At 49.2% G+C, this 25894-nt stretch overlaps 1 long non-coding RNA gene and 1 other non-coding gene across 2 annotated transcripts; one reads left to right on the top strand and one right to left on the bottom strand.

Annotated features, from left to right (window-relative positions):
* Positions 1-15908: 15908 nt before the first annotated feature.
* Positions 15909-15980, bottom strand: TRNAW-CCA (transfer RNA tryptophan (anticodon CCA)). Its single transcript has one exon. It is a non-coding gene; the product is annotated as a tRNA-Trp (tRNA).
* A 476-nt stretch (positions 15981-16456) lies between these two features.
* Positions 16457-20349, top strand: LOC138292163 (uncharacterized). The gene is made up of 3 exons (XR_011202602.1): positions 16457-16593; positions 17140-17162; positions 20115-20349. It is a non-coding gene; the product is annotated as an uncharacterized lncRNA (long non-coding RNA).
* Positions 20350-25894: the final 5545 nt, after the last annotated feature.

The following is a 25894-nucleotide window of genomic DNA, read 5'->3' as shown; positions in this document are numbered from 1 at the left end:
AACAGGCCCCCCATCCCAGACGGCTTGCATCTGATTCTAACACAAGATCTAGGGCTGATGGAAAAATAATTTTCCTGTTCCAAGCATCTAAATGGTCTATCCACCATTGAAGTTCTGTACGTGACTCGAGGTCTAGAGGAATTATATCCGAATACGATAGCCCCTTTCTCAAGTGTTCAATCTTCAGTCTTTGAAGAGAACGGTAATGAAGGGGACCACGTAAAATTGCCTGGATAGAGGAGGATAGAAGACCTACTATTCAAGCTAAAGACCTGAGAGAAATGAGGGAGCTGCGAAGGATTTGGAGAATTTCTGACTTTATGGTTTTTATATTTGCAGCGGAAAGAAGAAGAGTTGCTGAAAGAAATTGATTTGGAATCCCAGGAATTCTGTGACTTCGGTGGGAGTTAGAAGAGATTTTTCCTTGTTTATTATCAAACCTAAGTCCTCTAAGAGAGAGTCTGAGAAGACTGACTTAAGATGAGGATATCGTCCAGGTAAATTAGAAGTCTTATCCCTTGTGCTCTCAAGCAAGCTACAACGGGCTTCATGAGCTTGGTGAAGCACTAAGGAGCTGATGATAGTCCGGAGAGTAGAGAGGTAAAGTGATAAGTTCGGTCCAACCATTGAAATTGAAGAAATTTTCTGAACTTTGGATGAACAGGAAGCACCAAATATGCATCCTGTAGGTCCAGACGGACCATCCAGTCGCTTCGGAGCAGGATATCTCTGAGGTGAAAAATGGTCTCCATTTTGAAGTGGCGGTATACCACAAACCGATTGAAATGTTTGAGATTGATAACTGGTCGCATCTTTTTGTTTTTCTTTTGAACTAAGAAAATTGGGCTAGTAAAACCCAACGGATGAGGATGGGCGATTGAAATCGCCTGTTTTTGTAGCAAAGAGTTCACTTTGAGAGAGATGAGTTGGACCATTTCTGAGGAAAAATGGGGAGAAGGAAGAATGTCTACTTGGACAGGGGTTGAATAAAGATCTATTTTGTAACCCTGAACAGTGTCTAGAACCCACGAGTCTGAGGTAATTGCTAACCAATTTGAAAGAAAATGGCAAATACGACCCCCTATCGGAAAGGAACCGACATGAGGGCTTACCTGTTGGATTGGAGGTTCTTGAATTCCTGAAGGACCTGGAACGGGTACCTCTGCCCCGTTGGGGGTAAAACTGAGGTCTGAATTGTTGATGAGAGGAGTTGTAGAATCGCCTGGAGCCTTGATTGACAAATCCGCGGCCGGTAAAGCCGCCCCTGCCTCTACCGGCCCGGGCAAAAACACGCTGGCTAAACATTTTCCTCATGGACTGCTGAGCCTTGTCCAAGTAAGTGAATGTGGCAACGTATTTACTCAAGACCTTAATAAAAAATTCCCCAAAAAGCTGTCCTTCCATTTTTAAATAAGGGTGGACGGTTGCCAAATTGATTAATTTGGGGTCGAGTTTGAGAAGGAGACCTTTCCTTCGCTCATGGATGAGACGTTAGGTTTCTTTAAAGGAGGAACAGATAATGAGTCTTATCATCCTTGTCAGAAAAATAACAGTCTGAGTCCACATCAGGCATGTCTTCATCTGTATCAGGGATGGCCGAGACAGCGACAGGTAAAGTAACATTATGGCGGTCATTCCAACCGCGGCGGGCGGCGGTCGCCGCCCGCCAAGCGGTTCCCGCCGAATGACCGCGGCAGCCATTCCGGCTTTCCCGCTGGGCCGGCAGGCGACCGCCAAAAGGCCGCCCGCCGGCCCAGCGGGAAAACCCCTGCAACAATGAAGCCGGCTCCGAATGCAGTGGCACCTGTCGCGATTTTCACTGTCTGCATAGCAGACAGTGAAAATCTTTGTGGGGCCCCCAGGGGCCCCACGACACCCGTTCCCACCATCCTGTTCCTGGCGGTAAACACCGCCAGAAACAGGGTGGCGGGAAGGGGGTCGGAATCCCCATGGCGGAGGATTCCCTGGGCCAGGGGAAAACCGGCTGGAATGCAGTGGCACCTGTCGCGATTTTCACTGTCTGCATAGCAGACAGTGAAAATCTTTGTGGGGCCCCCAGGGGCCCCACGACACCCGTTCCCGCCATCCTGTTCCTGGCGGTAAACACCGCCAGAAACAGGGTGGCGGGAAGGGGGTCGGAATCCCCATGGCGGCGCTGCAAGCAGCGCCGCCATGGAGGATTCCCTGGGCCAGGGGAAAACCGGCTGGAAACCGCTGGTTCCCCTTTTCTGACCGCGGCGGTCAGAATCGCCCGGTAAGCACCGCCAGCCTGTTGGCGGTGCTTCCGCTGCCCTCCGCCCTGGCGGTCATGGACCACCAGGGTCGGAATGACCCCCTATGTGCCTTGAATTTACGTTTTAAAGGTGGTGTGGAGGAAGCCATATTATTATACTCCTTGGCAGGAGCCTTATGAGGAGCCGCGTCCTCTGTCATGTGTGAGACAAGCTCACTATCCTTTTGCGCAAAAACAGTCGTCTTGGGTGGTAGGCGCTGACTGCATTCCCCCGCAGTTTAGGCCAAAGATCTGGACAAAAGATTTGAAAAGGAGGTTTCTACATTTTTTGATAATTTTTTAATTGAAGATGACACTGCCTGATGTACAGAACTCCTAATAAATGTGCAGAGTTCATGTCTAATATACTCCAAATCGCTTGGAACACCCTGTTCCATTGTAGAAGTATCTGTTTCCATGGCAGAAGTACAGAAAAACCAAAGCTTTGAGCTCTGTTGGACAGGACCCAGGCAACAACGGGTTAAAACTGAAGGGAAAAGAACAGACTGCCAAAACTCCTCCCCTGGGCGGAGTTTTATACCAAGACGACGTGCTGGCACAATGAATTTAATGCCGGTCCAGCGACAGCGAGGAAAGCAAGTAAACAAAGCAGGAACGCGGAGAGCGCTTCCTAGGGGTTTCCCTCGCCTCAGGAGCAACGCGAATGACGGTTGCTGCCTGAGGCGAGAAAAGAATGTTAACACGCAGCGCGCGGGGAGCACTGGAATCCCAGGAATGCAGCCCAGGAGCAACGCGACTGACGGTTGCTGCCTGAGGCTAGAAGATAATTAACACGCGCGCGAGAGGATCGCTGATGTGTAAAGAATGCGGCAACTTGCCGACAACAAGAAAATAAAGGAAGCGAATTAGGTTTAGAGCGGTAAAACTGTAATAACTAAATATAACAAGTAATTTAAATGATCGACATGAAGAGAAACGTGAAGAGTGAACTTATCTTGACTGCAGCAGCAAGAAAAGAGGGCTGCTTACAGTCAAGTGACATCATAATGCTATATGTGTACCCCTATTGGTGGATATGTCTTGAACTATGTTTTGAATCCCATTGGCTGTTTGTGTTAGCCTCATGGGATTTGTAGTTTTTTCTTGACTGCTGCTATAGAATAAAGTAAGAAAAGAAACGCATAATAGGAGCCTCCGGTCTTGTCATCAAATTCATTTTCAAAATACATAAACACTCATTAATAATTTTTTAGTTAAAAACACCTGCTTCAGCAGTGCCCACCTTATCAATCTGACCTTGAGTACCGGTACTCTCTTTGGGAGTGGAGAATGTAAAATTTCCTAGCTACCGTGAAGGAAAGTTTCAATTCTATTAAGGACACGGAGGCGAGGATTATGCAGTTCTTTCTTCACTTTTTATTATCCAGCAGATTCAAAGTACAACAAAAAAATACAACAAACTACAACTCCCATGAGTCCGTAGTCATGGAAACCAAGAACCAATGAACAGTAACAATATTGACAGTATAAATGCCATCGCGTAACATCATCCACCCTCGACTTCACTGCGAAGGGACAGCAGAACTTCAAATAGTCGTTGACTCAGCACCTAAGAGAAAACGTAACACGGCATCAGCCCCCAGATAATTAACCGCAACACATAACCGCTGAAACCTAAGAAACATTAGGCATACAAAGCGATTAGGAATAGAGAAGACACCCATCTGGTACTTATACCCAAATGCTACATCACTTGAAACAGAAAACTGTACAGTAGAAAAAACCCATCGTACAACAGAGCCTGCAATCCAAAATACCTAAAGTATACCACCTTGAACTTGGTCCACATGTCTATTCCGGGCGGGGCGGAACCTAACATGTGACGGGAGGGATTATCCTCGCCTCCGTGTCCTTAATAGAATTGAAACTTTCCTTCACGGTAGCTAGGAAATTTTACATTCCATATCAGGACCGGAGGCGAGGATTATGCAAGTTCAAAGCTTACTTACCACCAGAGAGGCTGCCTCATGGATCGTTTTAAAATAAAATTTCTTGAAAAATGACTCCAAGGACCAGTCAGCTGCGTTCATGATGTCCTCTAGTCTAGCACCTACCTGGATGGCTTTAGAGGCCATGGCACCCTGAGTTGAATGGGCGCCGAAGACCCGAATGTTCACTCCCACTTCAGAAAGGATCCATCTAACCCACCTAGCAATGGTAGGTGAAGAGACCGCCTTGAACGGTTTCTTTACGGAAATCAATAACTGGTTCTCCCCAGAGGGGCAAAGAGCAGCTGTGACCTCTTCATACGTTTTGAGACAACGCACCACGCACAACTTTGAGGCAAAGGGAAACGCCGGGTAAGACACCGATCTAGTACCACATTTCGTCCTTCGAGAAATCATGAAGGTAACGCCATCAGGAGAGAAGACTCTGGCCGTCACATCAAGAGCCCGAACGTCCGAGACTCTCTTGCAAGATATGAGACACAATAACATTGCCAACTTCGCTGACAACTGTTTCCTAGAAAGGAAAGAATTATCTTGCCACGAGGATAGTAGTTTTAGGACCAGGTTAACATCCCACACTCCAGAATATCTAGGGAGGGGAGGACGGGATAGGCGCAGCCCCTTGAGTAGCCTGCAAACCCATGGATGGGAACCCACTGGGTAACCCTCTAGAGGCGGATGTCCAGCCGATATAGCGGACCGAAAGGAGTTCACTGTGCAATATGACAACCCTGGCGCGGCCAATTCTGCCAAGAAATTCAGCACGTCTGTAACGTGGGCCCCCAAGGGATCGGTATGTCTGTCCAGACACCAGCTAGCCCATCTAGACCAGGCTGACTTGTACCTCTTTCCAGTCCCAGGGGCCCAGGCTTGAGAAATGAGGGTTTGAGCCTCTTGCGAAAGTCGGCAATCGTGCCAGCGTCTCCGGAAATCTTCCAGGTTGCCAACTTCAGGTGACCCTGGAGGACCAACGGATTGCACTGGCCCGAGGCATCCCGAAGGATTGAGGGGTGCAGAGGAAGGCGAAGAGGAAAGTCGCACGACAGCTCTAGCAGGGTTGGGAACCACGCCTGAGAGCGCCACAACGGAGTCACCAGAATAATCGTGGCCTGTTGACGGCGTACTAGAGACAGGACTCTCGGAATCATCAAGAAGGGGGGAAATGCGTACCCTAGAAAGGAGGTCCAGGTCTGCTGCAACGCATCGACCGCCTCTGCCCCCGGATCGGGGCGCCAACTGAAATAGCGGGGAATCTGCGCGTTCCACCTCGAGGCAAACAGGTCCACTGTGCAAGGACCCCAATGGGCCATAATCGCGCGGAAAATCGCTGGATCCAGCTGCCAGTCGCTGGAATCCGTAAGATACCTGGAGTTCCAGTCGGCCGTAGCATTGTGAATGCCCGGAAGGTATTCCGCTGTGACCGAAATCTGGTGCGCGAGGCAAAAATGCCAAAAATCCTTCGCCAGTGCGGCTAGTGCTCTGGATCGGGTGCCCCCCAGGCGGTTGATGTACTGAACCGCTGAGACATTGTCCATCCGGAGAAGGACCACACAAGAAACCCTGTCCCGGGTCATGGATCTGATCGCGAACGAGCCCGCCAGAAGTTCCAGACAATTGATATGGAGGTCGAGCTCCTGAGTCGTCCATCGACCCCCGAAGGACAAATCCCCGCAACGAGATCCCCACCATGGCGACTGGCATCCGACTCTATGACCAGATCGGGAGCAGAGCCGAAGATGGCCCTCCTGTTCCACGCTTCCATGTGGTCCAACCACCACATCAACTCCATTCTGGCTTCCAAATTGAGAGCTATCCGTTCGGAGTAGGTCAGCCCCCTTCGTAAATGATGTGCCTTGAGGCATTGGAGAGCACTGTAGTGAAGAGGGCCATGAAAAATAGCCTGAATCGATGAGGATAGTAAACCCACCACTCTGGCTAACTGGCGAAGCGAGATCTTGTCCCGTCTCAGCACGATCCTCAGCTCCTTCTTGATCTTTGCATTTTTTGGAGCTGGAGACTTAGGGAAGCCACCTGTGAATCTATCAGGAACCCCAAGAACGTCATTGACTGCGATGGGGTCAGGTCGGATTTCTGGAAGTTGATAACAAACCCCAGATCCTGCAACAGCACAATAGTCGTGTTCAGATGGGAGATAAGAAAATCCTTGGACTGATCCATCAGGAGGATATCGTCCAGGTAAATAATGAGACGGATTCCCCTCGAACGAAGGAGCTCTACCACCGGCTTGAGGAGCTTGGTGAAGCACCATGGGGCAGACGACAGGCCAAAGGGGAGAGAGGTGAACTCGAATACCTGGTGTCGCCACCGGAATTGCAGAAACCTGCGATGTGGAGGAAAAATGGGGACCGTGAGGTACGCGTCCTTGAGGTCCAGACGGACCATCCAGTCCCCTCGGAGTAACATATCCCTCAGGAGATGAATCCCCTCCATTTTGAAGTGGCGATATACCACCCACTCGTTGAAGGCCCGCAAATTGATAACCGGGCGAAAACCTTTGTCCTTCTTCTCTACCAGGAAGAGGTTGCTGATGAACCCTCTTGGGTGAATCGACGTGGGGCAAATAGTGCCTTTGCGCAGTAGTTCCTGTACCTCCGAATCTACGAGGTGCGAATCCGCATCCGAAAAAAACATGGGTTTGGGGATCGACTCTTGAACTGGGGTGCCCCTGAACTCTATGTGAAAACCTGACACCGTTTGAAGCACACATGCATCCGATGTGATGCGCTCCCAGTTGTGTTTGAACCCGCGGAGCCGCCCCCCCAGATTTTGAGGGAAAGAAGGGGTAATCCTTACCAGAGGGTCCTCCCGGAGCATTGGCTGCACCACAGGCTCCTCTACCCGCTCGTCTCCGACCTTTCCCCCTGTTGGGGAAGAAGGTTCCCTGACGACCGTCTTGACAGCTGAATTGACAGGAAGTACCAGGGCCTTGCTGGAACTGGCGGCCGGAAGAGCAACCCCTACCTCGTCCGGCCCCTCCAAAAACCTTTCCCGGAAAACTTTTCTTTATGGAGGACTGGGCCTTGTCCAGGGCCGAAAAAGTGGCCACAAACTTCCCGAGCTCCTTGACGAAGGGGTCACCGAAAAGATTCCCCTGCGCCACCGCTCCTGCCTCTGAGAATGATAATTCCCCCAGCTTGGGGTCAATCTTAAGCAGCAGGGAACGGCGCCTCTCTGACGAAATAGCGGAGTTGGCATTCCCCAGAAGGCATAAAGCCCGCTGGGCCCAACCCGCCACGACCTCAGTCTGAAGCGGTGTACCCGACAATTTGGCCCGATCGGCCAATTGGATGATTTGCGTGAGGGGTCCCACGACGTCCAGGAGTTTATCTTGGCACGCCAGCCAAGACCTATCAATCCCCTTCTTTGGGTCTTTAACGTACTTCCCAAAGAAAGTACAAAGCTTCGGGTCCAACTCCGGAGTGGCGGCCACTCTATCCGGAAGAGTGGGGCGGGGACACTCTGCCCTGAGTCGTGCCCGCACTTCTTTGTCTAGCGGTTGACAGAGTTTACCCGCCACGTAATCTGCCACTTTAGGGTCCGGGTGCCATTCAGAAGAGCGGGGGTGATAAATGCCTTCTGGCTCAAACATGTCGGAATCCGACTCTCCCGGCTCCTGGGCATCCGGGAGAGAGGCACCTGGGCGCCACGGACGCCCCGTTTCCAGGTCCTCAGCCGAGGAAGAATCTCCTTCTGAACCGTCAACCATGCCCAATGAAGATCCCATGAAGAGATCGGATTTTTGGTGACCCTTGTCACCGATAACCCCGGGCAAAGAGCCCTCCCGGGAGGGTAATCGCAGCTGCTAGGGCGCACCGTTATCTGAAAGGGAAGGAGGAACCTCCGATTCCCCAAGGTGCCCCGCATTACGCTTGCGTGGTTCCTGGGGGAAGCCCCATGAGCAACCCCCGTCACGCCAGAGCCCCTAGAAACCTGCGCGGCCAGTTGCGTCATTTTTCTTTGAAAGGAGCCAAAGCCTGCGCAATGGCCTGCAATAAGACCACCTCCACCCCTGAAGGGAGAGCGCGGAGGGAAGGGGCCTCGGAGGGCATGAGGGGAAAGGACTCCTGGTCCTGGGCAGGTTGCATAACGGTAGACAGGAACAAACCAAAAAACGTTTTACGCCCCAAATCTTGTGGGGAACGACCCCCTCCTACTCCTGTCTTGACAAAAATCTGCAAGGCACAATGCCTTACAATAGCCAACCGCCAAAACGGTGTCCCAGGAGGGAGCCTGGCACTGGGCAGAAGAAGCAAGCCCAACGCGATGAAAAACGCAGCACTGCGCGTTGAAAAACGCGCGTGCTGCACTCGCGATGTCAAAAACGGAACGCGCGCCCTCTAGAGGGCCCAACGCGTTACCGCACTCACAACGCGCTCGGGCACCAAAGCCTACCGCGCACTCGTAGCAACAGCGTTGCTACAACAAGAAACAACCTGCAAGGAAGAAAAAAACAATTGCGCTAAACGCGCGTAACCAAATCGTCAAGTACACGCGAAGACTAGGTCAAACAATTAGCGAGAGGCAGAAAAGGCACTTCACCGAGCAGTGAAGAAAAAGGGTGGATGACGTTATGCGATGTCATTTATACTGTCAATATTGTTATTGTTCATTGGTTCTTGGTTTCCATGACTACGGACTCATGGGAGTTGTAGTTTGTTGTATTTTTTTGTTGTACTTTGAATCTGCTGGATAATAAAAAGTGAAGAAAGAACTGCATAATCCTCGCCTCCGGTCCTGATATAGAATTGTCGGTCCTCAGCTCGTAAAATTAAGAAGTGCCAGTGCTCAGTACCGGCCCATTTTGGGCGAAGGCCCGCGACCGAAGGGAGCTCAGGAGGGCCCGGAGCGGAAACCCCACCGCGGCCCTGAGCAAACAAAGCGCCAAAAATGGCGCGCAACGTCACAATAGAAAATAGGGGTACCGGAAGCCCCCCGCGAGCACCCCACCATTTCCGGCCAAGAACGCAAAACGGACGTTCTGGCGGAAACAGAAAGGGGAGACAGGAAATAAAACAACTAAACCAATGGGGGTGCAAGCATTTTTTGAATCGCGCACCCCCCCCCCCCACCCCCATGGGCCCGGAGGGCAGTAATGGGGGATAAAAGGCTGCCCGGCTCCAAGTACCCACAAAAGTTGCAGGAGACCGGGCAGCAGGAGAGAAGAAGACAACAGGAGCACGCCGGGACCACTTCAAGCAGCCCGACACCACAAGCAGCGGCAGACACGGAAGGAACCACAAGTCAGCCCAACAGCTCGGCGGAGACGCGGATCGGCGCGGGAGACCGGCAGCCCGGGACACGACCGCCCTGCAACCAGCCACAGCGCGGACACGCAAGCACCTGAGGCCGCAAGTTAGCCCAACAGCTCGGCGGAGACGCGGTTCGGCGCAGGAGACCGGCGGGCCGGAGCGCGACCGCCCTGCAACCAGCTTCAAGCAGCAGCAGCGCGGAAGGACCGACCGGGAACCACGCGGCCAGCACAACAGCGCAGCGGAGACAAAGAAAGCAAAGGCACTCACCCGCCGCGCCGCAACCAGCAACCGGGATCCATCCGGCCGGAACTCGCCGCGCCGGTAAGCACCGCCCCTGCCCTCTGAAGGTCGGAGGTGAGCCCGTGTGCACCCTCCTCGAAAGCTGGGCGCTGGGCTCCTCTGAAACGGTGCCTCACACCACGGTAGCGATCACTCGAGCAGGCGGCAAACACCGCGCTGCCCCCGAGGCAAGGACCCAGCCCGCAAAGGACCCCTACGAGTACAGGGAGGCGAGCGCGGCAAACATCTAGCCTCCGTGCCACAAGCTCCCACGGCTAAAACACTCGGGCATCAACAGCCCATAGCTCAGTGGCGAATTTAAGACCGCCGTCACCGGAAGCCGCCCCGTGACAGGGGTTCGAATCCAGCTGCCACCCGGAACGTTGTGATTAGCCGGGACGTACCAAAAAAAAAAAAAAAAAAAACAAGACAGAGGAAGGGAAACGGTCGAGCATTTAAAACAGCTGTAGAGGGGAGACAAGCCCCTCCCTCACCTAGCGGACTAAGCAAGGGCCCAACACAGAGCAGGAGAGCATCAAAGCAACAAACAAAGAAGGACAGCAGCCAGGGACAGCCCAAAGGGCGACGCGACCTGGCTGCAGCTACTACAACCCCACCAGCAGCAACAACCGGGGACAGCCCTTGCGGCGACGCGGCCCGAGTTGATCACCTAACAACAGCAGGGGACAGCCCAGCCGGGGTGACGCGACCCTGTTGGTGGACTGACCAACGAGGCACCATGGAGAACGGACCAATGGTAGAGCTTGACATCGAGGAGATCATCAAAGCCGCTAGGGAAGCGGCAACAACACGCAGCAAGGACTGGATCCTAAAACAGATAAAAGGAATAAGCACAGAAGGAGCGATGGCGCAGGACGAGCGCAACGACAACGCGACAGGTGGCGCAGCACCGGAAGGCGAGGAACCGCAGACGGAGGCAAAGAAGCGACAGCGCAACACGAGCAGGAGCACGAAAAAGGGGGACAAGAAGGAAGCGGCAGACCACACCGAAGCACCCACCCCGGGTCCCAGCAAGAGAGCGAAGGCGAACAATGGTGAGCAGATCAGCATAATTGTCCAAGAATGTCTGAAATCAATGGCGCCGCTATTATTTGCAAAAGCAGGGGGGGCGCCTGAGGCAAGAGAACTGGGGGACACAGAAAGCAGGATCGAAACAGGCCCCAGCATAGTAAAAGGGAGGGGGTCCAGGGCCCCTAGAGCAGACACAGCGCGCGAGCGTACCCCATCACCCGACAGTGGGGAGGAGGAGACAGCTCCTTTAAACCCCACAGCTAAGCCAACACAGGCATGGGACTCGGATAGGAGCACACGCAGGCGGCGCAGCCCATCTGCGGGCGGGCGGGCCCCAGAAACATACAAAAGGGGAACCCTGGGGAGACCGTACATGGTAGCAAGGGCGCCAGGGCTAGCAAGCCTGATCCCACTAGCGGTAAAAGAAAGGATATGGCGCAGAGAGTTCATAGACATCTTCACCCTGCTAGAAATCCAAGTAGAGGGCCTTGACCTAACCACAGTTGACAAAAAAGAAGAGGAGAGGAGAGAGCGTAACAGAGTCAGAAAGGAAAGGAATTTCGATAACTGGCTAGACGCCTTTAGAATCATGGCCTGTATAATAGTCGAGAAGTTCCCACACTGTGCAAAAGATCTGTGGCTATACGAGTCAAAGATACACGAGGCACAGAGGCAATTCGCTGGTGAGGCATGGCTAGACTACGACAAAGGCTTTAGGCTAAAAATGCAGGCACACCCAGATATGGAATGGGATGAGGAGGACGTGGCAGGGTATATGCATAAAATGATGATAGCGAGAGAAGCTAGGTCATGGGCAAACAAAGGCGAGCAGCCCTTTCGCGGGAGCTACCAAAAAAGCAAGTATGACAAAGCGAAACCCTACCACAAGAAACAACAGCTCACACAATGGAAAGGGCAGCAGGCAGGTAGAGCAAACACGGCAGTATGCTACAAATTTGAGAAAGACGAGTGCACATGGGGCTCAGCATGCAAATTTAGGCACGTGTGCTCAACATGCGGGGGCGGTCACCCCGCAACAGAATGCAAAAGAGGGGGGGGGGACAGCGTCAAGAGGGAAAAAGGCAAAAAGAAGTAGACAAGCCAGCATGGTTCCATGGCTGGGAAGAAAGGTGGAATTAGCAGCTTCCCCCATTAACACAGCCAAGCTGAGACAACTGGCTAACGAATACGGCAACAAACAAAATGCTAAATTAATATGCGAAGGCTTTGAACAAGGTTTTAAAATTCCGTCCCGGGCACAACCATACAGCACAACACCTAAAAACCTGCGCTCAGCAAGTGAGTTCCCCTCAATCATAAGAGAAAAAATCAACAAAGAGATTGAGCTAGAGAGAGCGGAGGGCCCCCTAGCACCTCCCATCCCACCCGAACTCCTAGTCTCCCCACTGGGGATTGTTCCCAAAAAAGAGGCAGGCAAATTCAGACTCATCCATCACCTATCCTACCCCGAAGGCAGTTCGGTTAACGATGGCATAGACCCAGACCACTGCGCGGTGGGTTACACTTCAGTGGACGACGCAGTCGATTTAGTACGCACAAAGGGGCGGGGGAGCGCTGATGGCAAAGGCCGACATAGAGGCAGCCTTTTGACTCCTGCCTGTACACCCAGAGAGCTATCACTTACTAGGGTTCAGTTTCGAGGGAAATACCTACTTTGACAAAGCGATGCCCATGGGGTGTTCAATTGCCTGCGCCTATTTCGAGATATTCAGCACATTCCTGGAGTGGGCCCTACACAAACAACACCCCAGGGGCGGCAAGCTGCACTACCTGGACGACTTTCTATTCATAGGGGAACCCAGTGGCCCCGAATGCCAAAACCTACTAAATGCCTCCCAAACTCTGGCAGCCGAACTGGGCATCCCATTGGCAGGAGATAAAACCACGGGCCCAACCACCAGGCTAGTCTTTCTAGGGATAGAGCTGGATTCCTTAGCAGGCACTTCCAGCATACCACCGGACAAGGTCAAGGACCTCCAAGGAAACATCAAAAGGCTAGTGGGCAAGCAGAAGGCCACCCTCGGGGAAATACAGGAGCTTTTAGGCAAACTCAACTTTGCCGCAAGAGTCATCCCGGTGGGAAGGGTATTCGCCAGGCGATTAACACAGCTAACTAGGGGTTTAGAGAAGAAACACCACCACGTCAGGCTGACATCAGGGGTAAAACAGGACCTGCAGACATGGCAGGCATTTTTTACAGACTTCAATGGCACATTGATCTGGAGAGAGGGTTGGGTGTCTGCCAGACAGATTGAATTGTACACTGATGCGGCAGGCAGCGTAGGGTTCGGGGCCCTGCTAAAGGACAAGTGGTGTGCCAAAAAATGGCCAGAGTCTTGGGCTGCCCGAGGCCTCACAAAAAATATCACACTGCTAGAGCTATTTCCCATTGCAGTGTCCCTGACCATATGGAGGGAACAACTAAAGAATATGAAACTCACATTATGGTCGGACAACCAAGCGGTAGTGCACGCCATCAATAGGGGGGCATCCCAGTGCGCAGTGGTCCTAAAACTGCTGAGATACATGGTGTTTCTACAGCTGGAGAACAACCTAGACATAAGAGCAAGGCACGTGCAGGGCGCAGTAAACACTAAAGCTGATGCCCTCTCTCGTTTCCAGATGGGAAAGTTCAGGACACTGGTCCCAGGCGCGGAGAAAGAGATGACACCATTTCCCACAAGTTTATGGGGCCTGGTAGAGGGGACCTAATGGCATTAATAAAGCACGCCCTAGCACCCAAGACAGCAAAACGCTATGCTACGTACGCAAACAGAGTGCTAACAGTGACAGGCCTGCAGTCTTTTGAGTTCCACGAGGAATCTCAAAGAGCTATCGAGCATTTCATACAATGGGCTTACACACAGAAGAAAACCAAGTCCTGGGCTCAAGCACATGTAACAGCAGTGGCCCACTACAGCAAACTGACAACAGGCAGAGACCCGGCAAACTCCCATTACATAAAATCCGCAATGAGAGGGTGGCGCCGGTTGGAGGGGCCGGCCCGGGACCAACGGCGCCCAATCGAGTTCAGCACCCTGAAGCTGCTGGTCGGTGCCCTCAGACACATCTGCTGCGAAAGCTTCGAACATACCCTATTCAGGGCAGCATTCACGCTGGCCTTTTTTGGGGCCTTTAGAGTAAGTGAGCTGGTGGCCCCAGCAAAGGGCGGGCGGGCAGATACATGCATACAGAGACAAGACGTGCAGTTAAGGGAGAAAGACATGCAAATCATGCTACGGAAATCCAAGACTGACCAGCTGGGAAAAGGCAAAAGAATTGATTTAAGGTGCCTAGACGACCACGAAGCATGCCCAGTGTGCAGCACACGGGATTACATGAAGCTAAGCACAGAGGGGCAGGGAGCGCTTCTGAAACACGCAAATGGAGACTTCCTGAGCATTTACCAGCTCAAGGCAGTCCTGAGGAGGGCCCTGACCAACATAGGGCTCCCCGCCAACAAATTTGGCACCCACTCATTCAGAATAGGGGCAGCAACCACGGCGGCGCGCTACGGCATACCAGAGCACGGCATCAAAGCAATCGGGAGATGGAGCTCCAACGCTTACAAGGGCTACATCAGGGAACAACATAAAGAAGGAAAACACTAGCCAAAGCCAGACCCTCAATTTTCCCCCTTATACACCCAGGTCAACACATAACGGTATGGATAATCGGACACTCTTTCGTGCGCAGAACACAGACATGGTGGGAATCGGGCGACCCCACGAACGAGCAGCGCCCCCGTCATACAGAGGTGAAATGGTTTGGCTTCCCGGGCATGAAATGGGAACACTTCCAAGGCAGGCTCAGAGAGCTACTGGCCTCACGACATCGTGAACCCGACGTAATGATCATCCACCTGGGGGGCAATGACCTGGCACAGCTCGGCAGGAGGGAACTATTGGCAAGTATTAGGGCAAATCTCGTGTCAGCGGCCAGAACTTTAGGAGAAGTATCCCTGGTATGGTCAGAAATCATCCCGAGAAGGGAATGGAGAGGAGCCATATCAGCAGGCGCCCTGGACAGATCAAGGAAAAAATTGAACATAGCGGTCAAAAAATTCTGCATGCAAAATGGATGGGAATGCGTCAGGCATGGGCTCATCAACCTACAAAGGCCGGAATACTTTGCGAGAGACGGGGTACACCTGTCCCGCCAGGGGACTGAGGTGTTCTGGGACAACTTATGGGCTGCCCTGCAGCTGGCTGGATGCGAATAAACTCAGATGAAATAGGGGGAGCCACCCTCGAGCGGTAACCCGAGGGTCGGCGTGGCGGAAAGGAGAGATAAACAAGAACTACAAAGGCCACACCCCACGCAGCGGGGTGGCAGGGCTACTTACCTTGGGATGCCTCACGGCAGGGTAAGGAAGCCAGCGGAGGTACTCGAAAACACGGCACTCGCAGCCCGGGTCCGCCAGAGAGCGGGACACAAGGACTAAACAAAGGTAGCGAGTTAAGCCTAAAGAAACGAGTACCTTCCTACTGGAAAAAAAAAGGAATAACGGCTAAAGACCAAACGGGAGATTGATTGAAAACAAAGGAACGACGGCATGTAACAAAGAAGTCATTGTTAAGCGGGAAGGCGAAGTGAGGTACGACACAAATGTACCAAGCTGAACCACAAACATGGCAATGTATCGCTCGCAACAACTTGACAGAATGATTTATGGCCCTCATAAAAGCAGGGCGGGCATGCTGTAAACTAACTGTTCAATAAACTGCGGCCAAAAGATTTCCAAACACATACCAACTCCAGTGTTATCATTTGCGGGTATGGGCCGTATGGAGGGGTTTAAAGCACTGCACCTGATTGAACTGAACAGATGTTCATACAGAATCCACCGCCTGACGCTATACAAAATGTCTTAAGGGCCTTCCTGAATCTGAAAACATGTACCTATTGTCTTCGTCGGTTGCGCTTTTATATTTTAATGCCAATTTGTTATTTTTGCTGAATAAATGTAAAAACGTAACTAATTGAGCTAACCTTATGTTTTAAAGAATGATTCGATGGGTATATGAGGGCCTGCTTTTCAAGAAAATTAAGAAAAAAAAATGACCCCGACGTGATTCGAACACGCAGCCTTCTGATCTGGAGTCAGACGCGCTACCGTTGCGCCACGAGGTCTTTCGTAAAAAGTTCGTACCATCTAGCACTTTCAAATAAATTTAGGGGAAATGTTCTCTTGCACTAAATAGCGACGTCATTGTATTAACCAAAATAGACTGCACATCGGTGAAATTTAGATATGACAGAATGTTCTACATCGGAGATAAGCTTCCTTCCTTTGGTATGCGTGTTAAAAGTATGCACAATGTATTCACGATTTCTGATATTCTGTCGTGTGAATGGGTTCTACACACTGAAACAGTTTTAAAAAAAATATTAAACCCGGGCTGCGTTCCAGATTATACACTATTTGGCACATCACTGACTGTACTATTGGAGGTGATACAAAATGGATTCCGACAGAAAAACCACAACTCCCACATTTCCTCGTCACATCCATAGCTCGGAAGTGACGTAAAGAACCTCCTCACTATATATACGGCAGTCCGGCGCTGTGACGTTCTCTTGTCATTGGCGCCATCTTGGAAGGTAGGTATTTGGATCTTTTGGCTGCCGAGGGCCCCGTGTGAAATCCGTTTTCAATCCGCAGCTTCCCGGTGCCATCATCCTTGAAAATTAACTATTTATTTTTACCTCTTCACAGGCAGATCCTCCGGAGATGAGAGCTAAGGTGAGCGGTACCTTATTGGGTAATAGCGGTCTGTGAAGGTGGGAGGTTTGGTATCTGAGGGAACCGGGGATCTTATTTCATGGAGGGGCTTTTGCAAAAGTAGGCACTGTGCGCGCGGTTTAGGAGAGAGGCAACTGGGTACTAAGCGGCCAGGGAAAGCAGCAATTTCACGTTGTTCCTTTCGGAATATTGGAGCCTGTTCCCGCATTACGTCCTGTTGTAATATACTGGCAACAATGGGGCGTACCGTTTAAACGTACTAGTTTCTTTCGGATATGGTGGTTTGGTATCTAGCAGTTTTCAGTGCGATGTTGGAAGGCAGTGCGGTTATGTTTAGCTTGGGCGCACATGCCGTCTTGGTGCAGTGCACGCCAGTGGGATACGAGGAAATGTAATCTGCTTTGTGTATGGGTGAGACCCGCCTCTTCCTCCTTGTACGAATTGTTGTGCGCTTATCACCCATGTTTCTTTACGTGAACGAGGTATTTTGTAATATATGTATTAACTATACCTTTTTTTTCTTTCCACCTTATATCTCCAATCCAGTGGAGGAAGAAGCGTATGCGCAGGTAAGCTAGCTTACTTTATGGACGGCTGCATTTGATCTTTAATGTATTTCTGCTCATACGTCGAGTAGCTTTCCATGGCATGGGCTTATGACGTACGCTTTTTCCAGAAGTATACTCGTACAGGGAACTACTTAACGCCCTGCATACCTAAACAATCACATCCCACACATACTGACAAGATCCAGCTGTCTTAACCCTCTATTACACTCAAATCATGGAGCGATCTGCTGTACCATGAGGGCCTCGCATCTATTACATGGATGCTGTAACGAACTGTCCTGACTTTTTTTTTTTTAGTTCTATCGGGGCCTGGGTGATACTGCACTCTACGTAACACAATCGTGTTGCTGTTTCATGTCCACATACAAATGGTCTGATGCATACTTAACTTGCAGCAGTTAACCAGTGTAAATTGCTAGCTCTTAAAACCCACGACCCCAAAGCAATAGAAAAACGCTGCTATGGCCACTGGAACAGTACCCGTTTTCTCGTACTGCACACACAACCTCCTACGCTTCGTTTGCAGAAAGTGCCCTTGGGTGCTGTAGGTGCAGTCGTATTTAGAATCGGCATAGCATGTTCGCAAAATCAAATGGTAACCCTATGGGTGGGTGCAATCATTGCAAGGGGTGAGTTGTGTAGCAAGGCTCTTGGCTCACCCTCAAACACATGTATTTTCTTCCGATTAGGTTGTACCGAATTACTGAGATTTCTCCTCACTTGAGATATGAGCAGCTAACTTTATTAAACGGAGGTCAGTTATCCAGCTTAGAGGATAAGGCAGGCATGTGATAGGGGTATCCTTCGCATAGTATTGTGTAAAGGTATCTTTCGCAAGGGTAAGGTGTTAACTCGCAATTGCTTTTCACGCAGTTTATAATATGGTAGAAAGAATGCTTTAAAGCCTACTGTGCTGGTTGCTTTCAAAGCGCTGTTTAGTGGCGCCTCCTGTCAGGAAGGATACTGATGTTCGTATGTTACACTTGCATTAACTAAATGTGCGGTTCTAGTTAAATACTGGTGGTACTTCAAAAATGGGTTCAGAAACGTTTATTTGAGTAGCTAGGCAACTGCACCGTTTAGTGACTAGGCTGGGCAGTGAGATCACTCGTTATTTTATGTATTCAAGTTTAATGTGGCATTCACGTTTTATACAGGGAATGGCTCTTGCATCTGGCATATTATGCAGGAAGGAATGTAATCTAAATGTCAATGCGGCAATGGGTTAATCAACCCAAACTTTCTAGATTAGGTAGGTCCCTATCGAGAGCTGTAAAATATAATGGTCATCACTGTAGTTAAGTATGACCGATTAAAACTGAGTACTGTTCCCACTCAGCCACGATTTAAATTGGGCATTTCCGTTTCTCTTGACTGAGTGCCTTAGTAAACAAGCCTTTTGTGGAAGTAGCCCACATGCTCCGTATTGGTTCTGTCTTACACGCATGTGTTCTTTAGACAACTGCCGTTTAAGGGTGGCGTATTAGAACCGTCTCTACCTGGGTCATGTTAATGCTGTACCGCACTTGAGTATATTTGGTGCTTAATACCCAGGGCCAATGGAAAGGCTTTTCATGTTCAGGTCAGGCAGCCAGGAGCAGACATGCACGATTTGCGCAGACTCCTGGCTGCCTGAGTTGAACTTAGCTGGGCTGAGGTCACAGCTCCTATGGGCGTGGTCTCCTCAGCAAAGGTGCCTTCAGGTTTAAGCCCTGGAGTGCCCAGGGTGAGTGACACTTCGTCACAGTGGGGTGGTATTGGCAGTCTCACTGACCCTATCCTACACTGGGACTGCTGCCTTCCCTCATTGGCGTGTGTTTTAAAATGAATGTTTGGTGCATGCATGTTTCAAATGGTATGAATTGATGGATGTGCGTGTCTGTAGGAATGAGTCTGCTTCCCGCCCCTCCCTACTAAAGCTGCCTGGAGCCTACCTTTGCATAAGGCCTCCCACTGTGCAGAAATACGTCTCCATGATTAAGTTTTGGTCCTTGTGAACTACAACTGTTAATCTGCTTCAACTGCAGATTAAAGGCAAATCTGTGACACAGACCTCGAGGCCGCAGAATAGCACAATTGTAGTGGCCTTTCATACCAGTCAAAGGGCATTGGTGCATACTTGCTCACCTACTAGTGAGGGAGTAAAATGGGGGCCTATGGCAGTGGTTCTGCAAATACATTTGTATCTTCAGTTAAAGCCAGATAACCCTACCCTTGTCCAATGTTAAACCGGTACTCTATCTACATTTGCTCTTCACACCTACCTTCCTCTACAGTTGTATGTTTTAATATGTAAGCAACTACACTACTGTAGGGCGGGTTATGTGCCAAAGCTGGTCAGATGACTGACTAATAGCATGAAAGCTAAGATAGGTCCATGCCGGCGACTTAAGAAGTTCCCATCTGAATGCGAGTACTTGATCTTTTTTGACAAGTGCAGGTATACTCTCTTTCCAATACACGAAGCGTAAATGTTCTGTCGGTGTCTGACTTCGTAAACCAACAGATGGGGGGGGTATGCAGTCTTGGAAACATTTTGAACATATCATTCAAAGCGACTGCAGCCTACAATGCGGCTCTAGAGCCACAGTACTTGCAGTCATAGGACAAGCCAGTTAAATCCAATCACGTTCGCCCATGTATCCTGAATTAGCAGAGCAAGACATTTGGGTTCCAACATGAAACGGTATTGCAACGCGGTCATAACCACACATCGGTAATCCATTAACCCATAGAACTTTACAACGAATGTACCTTTACAATTAATGCCGTTACAAATTTCTTATACGGCACGCGTGGTAAAAGGCGCATGCGTCACTAGCTATCGGTGTGCTTACTGCAGAAAATAACTGCTGATTCTACTTAGCAATTAGAATTCAATATAAGGTATGTTTCTGGATGTGGCTACACTCAGGATGCACTAGAACATTCACCGTTTTTTTTTTTCCCTAGGCTGAAGCGTAAAAGGCGAAAGATGAGGCAGAGGTCCAAGTAAGCTTCTGCTACGCGGGTGCAGACCTGAGCATAGAGCTTGAATGGAGACTGAAGCAGCTGCTGGATGTCACCTGCCACCTTCCTGGCCCTGAACAGCTGGAACTGATAATTATGGCTTACCGCAGAACAAACATCGTGTCACCCTCTGTCTCTGAAGCGTTCGCCTGTGTCCTGGAAAGACCGTTTCAGTTGGCTTTCAACTAGTTATGTTAGCAGGATACTTTTGTGGAATTTCCAAGAGTTCTGGACTTGTTCAGTTTTGCTTCCTTGTGTAGCATTTATAATAAAGATGTTTATCTTCATCTTTAACAATCAGGCTTGGTATACTTCACTGTCATTTGATACCCTTTGGTTGCTGCTTTTGGCTTGTAATGCCTCGTGGTTTGGGTGACAAACGAGGCTCCTTACGGATGGTGACTTCATACCCTTACTGCTAACATTGTTAATTGTGGTATGGTTTACAGTTTACGAATATTTGGTAACGTCCACTATGAAACGCGTACAGGCTCAAAAGACGTTTCTTAGTGTGCTTAATGGAACAAACTGCTGACCTTCACTGTTAAACAGTAGTATCGTGAGCAGGTGTATGAAACCTAAACTTTGTGAATTGGAATGGGTTTATCTCGGCCTCTACTGTTCTGTCCTAGTTGATTTTTGCACTCTTACATAGGTGGTTACCTTAATGCGTCCCTTTCCTTAAAGCCCCTTTTCTATCCCCAAAACCTTTAGCTGTTACAGGATCGCTGTGAAGGCTTCATTAACACTCCGGTCACAGATTTATAACCCTGAGTATTTGGCACCCATTGCTGAAACAAAACTGTTTCTGCACCACTGATACCCTGTGATGTTGTCATATCAATGCTTTGATTTTCTGTGAGTTTGACCAGTGCCGCTCTGGGATTTTAGGGGAAGGGGGGGAGGAGATTTGTAGCACTGCGTTTAGCAGCCCTCGCTTCCAGGCCCTGGGATAAGGATGGCTGGATTCCTGGCCCCAAGAGTAACATGCCCTGGTTAGGATAAAGGCTATTCTGTGCCCAGCTCTTAATCTGGCACTGCAGCGTGCCCTCTGAGGACTGCTTTAAAAGTGCCCTTTTGGGAATACCTGGATGTGTATTAACAAAGGTGGCACTCGCATCACAGGCATGTACTGAACCGAATACCAGCTTAACAATTGGTGGAAGAATGTTTAAATTATGTATGAACTTGTGAATCCCCATCACATCTTTATTTCTTTAATAGAAAAGTTTAGGTTCATTACTTTAAGTACCCCCAGTACAAGTCGGGGTGTGGAAAAGCATATTTATTTGGATTAGGTGAGCTAGCCACAGTATCTATTTTAACTGCACCTGAATCAATGGATAACCATTCTCAAAGTGGCTCCTCTAGCACAGCGGGAGAGCAATACTGCAATATTTGCTGCACTTGTGGTTATGCTCACAGGCTACATGACCATGTTGCTTCAAATGCTATTTTTTGTTGTAGTAGCCTCTAGGGGCTGTTTAGATCATTAGCCTAATGCCAAGTTTTTTTTTTTTTCGGTTTGCATAATTGTATCTTAATTGTTCCTTTTTACAATTATGACTTCAGGCCACAACATCCTAATTACACTGAACACTGTAAGGGTGACCCTTCTAGTTTATTAATTCTGCGCAGTCTTGTCTTTTTGGGAATTGTTAGCCAGCAACTGTTGTATGCAGGGTCCCTGGGATTGTGGCGGGAAAGTACCAAATTATGAGGCAGTTCACCAATTCATGACAAGTCAAATTATGCATTTACAACACCAGTAGCCAGCTCACAAATAAAAAACCTATTGGATTGCAAATAGTTTATTTAGGTTAAGACCTTAAATGCTAGTTGCACCTCTCATCCTAGCTGTGCTTTTTTGCTCTCACCTGTGATAGCTCTAAGCCATTTTGTGCCCTTGTTTGCTTACCTGTTTTTTCATTGGTGTGCTTCTCCCTAGTCTGTTCCCCATGGCTCTCCTTTGCTAGATTTTTTTCTGATCACGTACACCAACTGTGCTAGTACAGGCTGAAGAGCATAGACCAGGTAAAGTTACTAAGACACTACCAACTTTGACAGTGCCCATTGTTATGTGCAAATCTCCCTAGCAATTTTTCTCATGGAGAAACTGGGACGTGTGGCCTTCCTGTTGCTTGCTGTCAAAAACGTACCTGGTGAGAAACTGATTTATGACTGCTAACTGGTGCAAAGCCCGAGTGAATGATGGGGCTATTAAATGCAGGCTTTTAAGACACCACATTTTTTGGATTGCCACGATCTGAAAGCTGACTGCATGTTATGTTGAGTCCGCTGCCCATGTGATGGTGCTCTGCACTGGTAAGCAACCAAATGTCCCTTGTTTGGGAAGGCAATTAGAGCAATACTGAGGGAGCATCTGATGTGAAGGTATTAAATGCTTAGCCATACACCATGTGCCTCAGATGTGCAACACCATCAGGCTACGTCCCATTGGCAAAGCCAGTAGGTTGTGCATATGCAAAACTATTAGCTCTGACAGTTTTACCCATGTGCACTAGCATGCCAGCATTTCAGCATGACTCGAATGTTGGTGTTGTATTGAGTGGCAGTGTTGTGTATATTGGAGTGGCATAGTGCATTGTTGCAGAGTGTTTGAGTGGAGTACAATGCAGTGTTGTAGAATTCAGTGTCAGTATATATGCCCAAGTTAAACTTTTTACTACCTGTAGTATGCATATAATGCAAACACTTTAAATGAAATGCAAACAAAAGTAGTTGGTGGTAAATGAATTTGTTAATGCAATAGCAATTAATAAAATTGCCGACAAGTCCATCTAGCATAGTTGTAGTATTGGGAGGTCCAAGCCTGCTACTAACTTCACGAAGTCAGTTTAAATCGTATCACACATAGTATTAACATGTTGATGCATTCAAAAGCCATCTACAGGAATAGTTTTCCAGTCCTTTTTATGGTGTAATCCTCTGCCTAATTGGCCCACTTGCAAGTTGTCCATAAAAGATGTTGGCCTTGATTGGGAACTGAGCTGGAGTGCAGGGTGGTTAACCTGGTTTTATTTCTTTGGGCTGGACCACTTATTTTGCTGGCTGTAGATCTCTGCACTTTACTTACTGGCCAGGAGTGGATAAACATATGTACAGTTGAATTGGCATAATACCAACTGGTATATAACTTGAGTCCCAAGTATGATGTAGTGTACCCTAGGGTCTGAAAGTTCATAGTGCTGCACGCAGGTGCCATTCTCCACAATTGCTGTAATTCATCTGCATTCTTCATGCAGAGATAGCGGTGGAAAAGCTGTTGGGATTATCTGACATTCTTGTTTTGTCAAGACCTGCAGTTGATATATTAACCAACTTTGAATGTTGCCTAACACTAGGCAATAGCACATGCTCTTAACTTCTGGAGGGTCACCAAGCGGATGGTGAAAGGCCTCAAATGGTGGAAGAGGAGTTGTTCCAGACCCAAGCACTTCACATCCTCAAGCTTGAGCGCAAAAAGCCTCTAGCCTTTGGATGTAAATTGGGCCTCTTCAAATAAAGTTCAGTTAATAGAGGCAGCTCCTGTAATGCAGTGATAGCAGCATATAGGGCACCAAAGTAAAGCGAACCCCATCACTGACTCAGAATTCACTGGTGATAGGCTTTGACAGCCCCCTCAGTTACTGCAACCTTACAGCTGCCCCTTCCCTAAGCGCTGTCTAAAATGGTGCTCAAATAGCACTGCTTTGTTAGAAAAGGCCCTGCCTTAAATTTCTGCTTCCACATGTACAAAGTGGTGTCCCATCACCCTCGGACTTGTGTATAATCCATGCATTGTTGGACACAGTCCAGTAATGTTTCACCTGCTCTCTTAACACCCCAGGCTTAATGTAACCACTACACTAAAATCAATGTCAAGAAAATCTTTGACCCTATCAAGTGGCCCTTTACTCACTTCTGATTCTATTGGTATTTCTCCCCCATATGCTTTCCTCTAGGAGAGGGGAAAACACTTCAGAATCCAGTCCAAGCAGAGGGTTGTCATTAGATTATTAACCCAAGGCAGTGCTTTAAATAGAGTACCAGCCCTTCTGAATTTTCGTTTTAAAAACACTGACCCAAGGACACATGTGGCTTCTCTGGCACCTATTCTGTTGGCCCATCTACCACTCTGTTTAACCAATATGCATGCATTTGAAGCCTTTTGTTCAGCTAAGCTGCCTCTTTTGCTAGGCTGGTATTGCCAATGTAGAGGAATAATTCCTTTACACGTTTAGCACACCTATGGCTGCCTCCCTTTTCTTTGCTATTTTGACCCCCCTCATTCCCTGTGTTAAATGTCACAAAGGTGCCTTTTGGCTTGTTTGATGCTCTAAAACTTAAGCGAAACCCACTAGAAAGGGTTGCATCTCCAGGGTATCACAGCTAGTCTGTAGGCATGGGGCAAAAACACTCCCAAGATGGTGGGCTTGTTGTGTCCTCTTTCCTGCAGTGAATGGCCCTGGAGGGTTGCTGTGGCACCTGGCATGCATCCACTACACTCCATAACAAAGCATGTTGGTAAGACATTGTCATTTACAACGCCAAATGCTCTAACTCTCAAATGCTAGACCAATTGCATTGTAAATGCTTGTTTATATGTGAAATCCTTTCTTTTAAATATTCAGGGGCAGATTTAAGGGAAGTGGTTCACCCAGTGCGTCACCACTATCCTTGTGCTCTCCCACTGCCACCACGTGTGCACAGTCCAGATACAGCGCACCATAGCGCAGGGTAGGGGCCAATAGGTTGAAGATATTTGACACTATTTATGTACTGTTTAGGGTTATTGCCAAAATTGCCATTTGTTTGGGCCCACTGACTAGGGAAGTGGGGATGGCCCCTTTTTACACATTATGAATGGTACAGCCATAATGTAGTGCAATGCATGCGTTGCAACACTTTCTAAATCACCATCTAACACCAGCGTAATAAGCATAACGCTTATCTGTCAGATGGTGCTAGGCCCTCTTAAATCTGGGCCTAAGTTGTTATCGTTTAGGCCTTGTAGCGCACAAGGGAAGGTGTAGAAATTTAGGGGCATATTTATACTCCGTTTGCGCCGAATTTGCGTCTTTTTCGACGCAAAACTAACTCCATATTTATACTTTGGCGTTAGACACGTCTAGCGCCAAAGTTCATGGAGTTAGCGTCATTTTTTGGCGTGAACACCTTCCTTGTGTTAATGAGATGCAAGGTAGGCGTTCCCGTCTTAAAAAATGACTCCCAGGCATGTGCGTGGTATTTATACTCCCGGGCAAAAATGACGCCTGGGAGTGGGCAGGGCAAAAAACCCTGCATTAGCGCCTCAACACCTGGGTCAGGGCAGGCGTTAAGGGACCTGTGGGCTCAGAATGAGCCCAGAGGTGCCCTCCCCTGCCCCCAGGGACACCCCCTGCCACCCTTGCCCACCCCAGGAGGACACCCAAGGATGGAGGGACCATCCCAGGGAAGAAAGGGTAAGTTGTGGTACAATTTTTTTTTTAAAAAAATGTGTGGCTTAGGGGGGCCTGATTTGTGCCCCCCTACATGCCACTATGCCCAATGACCATACCCAGGGGACATAAGTCACCTGGGCATGGCCATTGGGCAAGGGGGCATGACTCCTGTCTTTGCTAAGACAGGAGTCATGTTAATGGCATCTGGGCACCCAAAAAAAATGGCGCAAATCGGGTTAAGACAATTTTTTTTGCCTCAGCCTGACTTGCCCCATTTTG

The sequence above is a fragment of the Pleurodeles waltl genome, chromosome 4_2 (genome assembly GCF_031143425.1).
Source record: "Pleurodeles waltl isolate 20211129_DDA chromosome 4_2, aPleWal1.hap1.20221129, whole genome shotgun sequence".
In the NCBI taxonomy this organism is placed as follows: Eukaryota; Metazoa; Chordata; class Amphibia; order Caudata; family Salamandridae; genus Pleurodeles; species Pleurodeles waltl.
Note: the sequence above shows the minus strand (reverse complement) of the source record. Positions and strands in the feature narration are given on the sequence as shown.